Raw genomic sequence first — 3,843 nt, forward strand, 5'->3', positions numbered from 1 at the left:
ACCAACATAAAACCATATCAGATAAATGTGGAGTCCGATGTATACACCCCATTGAGAGGACCCAATATACCTTGCCAGGGTATAAAGGCATGACTAGCATGATCACTAAATTTGGTGCTCATATAGGGGACTTATAAACCTACAGGGAGACGTAGTTCTGGGACTATGAGGGTGACTAACCCTAGTCCAACTTGGTGTTAAGGTTAATCCTAGGAAATGTATACAATACAACATGACTGAAAAATACTGGATTGCTCAATTTTCTGACATACTAACTGAGAATGCAACATTTAATTACTAATAATGAAAAATTCTAAATCTGAGGCATGTATATCTGTCCTAGCTAGTGTATTTCATGAACTAAATGAATCTACACAACTACGGTTCTGAATTAAATGCAAGGAACTAAGCAACAATGTTACAACAACATGAAAATCTAATTAGGAATATTCTCACACCTAAATCAAAATAATTCTCTAAAGTTCAAGAAACCCTAGGTCTAGATAATATGAAGGGAATCAATAATCTGACTGAATTCTAAGGACCTAATGGGTGAAAGGAACCCACCAGTGAAATCTCACATACCTAGTGACGAATTCTACGGAGAAATCTTTCGATTTTGGGGTTGGAACTGAAGAAAACCTGCCGCGTTCTTGGAGAGGGCTTGGTCGACTATCTTCTCTTCTTTGGCTCTAATAAGTTTGATTGATTTAGCAGAATGATTGATTGGGGTATGTTCTATTTTAGTTACTAGGCTTAAACTGACCAAAACGACATAGTTTAGTGGTTAAACGATGTAGTTTAGGTGTCCAGCGCATAGGGGAAAATACCAAATGACCCTCACTTAAAATTTGCCAAAGCCACTGATTGCCCCTGACCGACGGGCCTTGGACTGACCGATGGTCCATCTTGGCAGGGTGTCATTTGGCTTCAGAGGATAGGAATTAGGGGCCCAAACCACAGACTTGGACCACAAACCGTAGTCCCACCTATGGTCCGTAGGTCTTGGCGTGGGTCTGGACTTTTTATGAATATTCTGGGTGGAGTTGAGGTGGCCAACCATGGACCCCACCTAGGGTGTGTGGGTCAACCTACAGTCCGTAGGTGGCCTCGTCGGTGGCACTTGAAACTTCTGGAAATATGCAATTTGGTCTTTCTAGCATACGGTGTGTTACATTATCTCCCCCTTGGGAACATTTGTCCTCAAATGAAGTCTAAACTAGCTGATTATGGAGGGAAAGAGTTGCAAACCCTACCCCTAAGTATTGGAAACAAAAATCTGACTGAAATATGTTCCAAGAACATGCAAATATGCCAAAAATGCAAGTATAACCGAAGGAACATGATACTAAGACTGAATTTACACAAGGGTAACTGAAAGACTGGAGAGGAACTATTACCTCAAGCTGGAATGGAATTAGAAGGAAAGAGATAAAGATACTTGGTCTTCATGGCTGCTTCTGCATCCCAAGTAGCTCCCTCTACGGACTGTCTCCTCTACAAAACCTTAACTGAAGCGACTTCTTTGTTTCTCAACCTTCGAACCGGACGATCAATAATTTCAACAAGCATCTCTTCATAAGTGAGACTATCCTTCACCGCCACACTTTCTAATGGTACTATGGATGCTGGATCACCCAAACACTTCTTCAACAAGGAAATGTGAAAGACTGGATGGACTGCTGCTAGCTTTGCTGGCAACTCTAACTCATAAAACCACTTTACATCCCCTTTTCAATATTCTGTAAGGACTTACATATCTGGGACAAAGCTTCCCTTTCTTTCCAAATCTCATCACCCCCTTCATAGGTGACACTTTCAGAAAAAATCAATCATCGATTTGGAACTCCAAGTCCCTTCTCTTTACATCTACATAGGACTTCTGACGACTCTGGGCTGTCTTAAGCCTATCTCTAATGAGATGAAATTATTCCATACCATCATGAATCGAATCAGGCCCTATCAAGGCTGATTCACCTACTTCAAACCAACCAAATGGAGATCTACATCTACGCCCATGCAATGCCTCATAAGGGGCTATATGAATATTGGAATGATAATTGTTATTATAGGCGAACTCTATGAGAGGTAGGTGATCATCCCAACTGCCCTTAAAATTGATCACGTAAGCTCTCAGCACGTCTTCTAAGGTTTGGATGGTATGATCTGCCTCACCATCTGTCTATGGATGAAACATTGTGCTGAGATCTACCTGAGTACCAAGACCTTTCTGAAATGCCTTCCAGAAATGAGAGGTAAACTGAGGACCTCTATCTTAAATAATGTACAAGGGAACCTCATGTAACTTGACTACCTCATTAATGTAGAGTTTAACGTAGTCCTCCACTGAATCTGTTGTCTTAACAGGCAAAAAGTAAGCGGACTTAGTAACTCTGTCTATTATAACCCAAATGGAGTCATGTTACCTGTGAGTACTAGGTTAACCTGTAATGAAATCCATGTTTATCACTTTCCACTTCCATGTAGGAATTCTAGTCTCTTGAGTCATACCTCCTGGTTTCTAATGTTCTACCTTCACACGTTGACAATTCAGGCACTTAGCCACAAAATCTGCTATATCCCTATTCATGTCATTCTACCAAAAGACTTTTCACTAATCACGGAACATCTTGGTGGCACCTCGATGGATAGAATACATGGAGTTATGGGCTTTTGTAAGGATATGTTGTCTTAATTCACCCACCTTAGGAACACATAAATGACCCTAGTAGTGAAGCACACCATCTCCCCCGAGAGAAAACCTCAACTTTCTACTGATAAACTGCACCCTTCAATTGAAGCAATATAAAATCACTGTCTTGTTTTTCCTTAACCGCTGCTACCAACAAAGATTCTGACCCATTCTGAAGTATCACACCATCATTTGATATGCTCATAAGACAAACTCCTAAGTGAGAAAGCTGATGAACATCTTTTGCTAATTCCTTCATTTCTTCCTCGACATGTGCTACGCTACCCATACATAGTCTGCTAAGATCATCAACTAATACATTGGGCTTACTAGGATGGTAAAACACATTCATGTCATAGTCCTTGAGGAATTCAAGCCATCTCCTCTGGCAAAGATTCAACTCTTTCTGAGTGAACACATATTGAAGGCTCCTATGGTCTATGAACACATCTACGTGAACACCATACAAGTAATGTATCCAAATCTTTAGGGAAAATACTACGACTGCAAGATCGATGTCATGAGTCGGATAATTCTTCTCATGAAACTTAAGTTGTCTAGAAGCATAGAGAAAAACCTTACCTCGCTGCATCAACACACAACCTATGACGACTCTGGATGCATCACAATAGATCACATAACCGTCTGAACCCTCTGGTAGAGTCAAAACAAGAGCTGTAGTCAACCTAGTTTTCAGTTCTGCGAAGCTTTTCTCACAATCATCTGACCACTGAAACTTAACCTTTTTCTGAGTCAACTTAGTCAATGGAGAAGCTATGGATGAAAATCCCTCCACAAACCTTCTGTAATAACCGGCTAAACCCAAGAAACTTCTGATATCTGTAGGAGAGGTGGGTCTAGGCCATTGCTTCACTGCCTCTATTTTCTAAGAATCCACTCGGATCCCTTTGCTAGACACTATATGACCAAGGAAAGCAACTGATTCTAACCAAAACTTGCATTTGCTAAACTTAGCGAATAACTAGCGGTCTTTGAGAGTCTGCAGGACAACCCTCAAATGAGTTGCATGTTCTTCCTTATTCCTAGAGTAAATAAGGATATCATCAATAAAGATGATAACGAACAAGTCCAAATACTATTTGAACACCCTATTCATTAAGTCCATGAAAGCAGCAGGATCATTGGTTAGT

This window comes from Solanum stenotomum, chromosome 5 (genome assembly GCF_019186545.1).
Source record: "Solanum stenotomum isolate F172 chromosome 5, ASM1918654v1, whole genome shotgun sequence".
NCBI classification, from domain to species: Eukaryota; Viridiplantae; Streptophyta; class Magnoliopsida; order Solanales; family Solanaceae; genus Solanum; species Solanum stenotomum.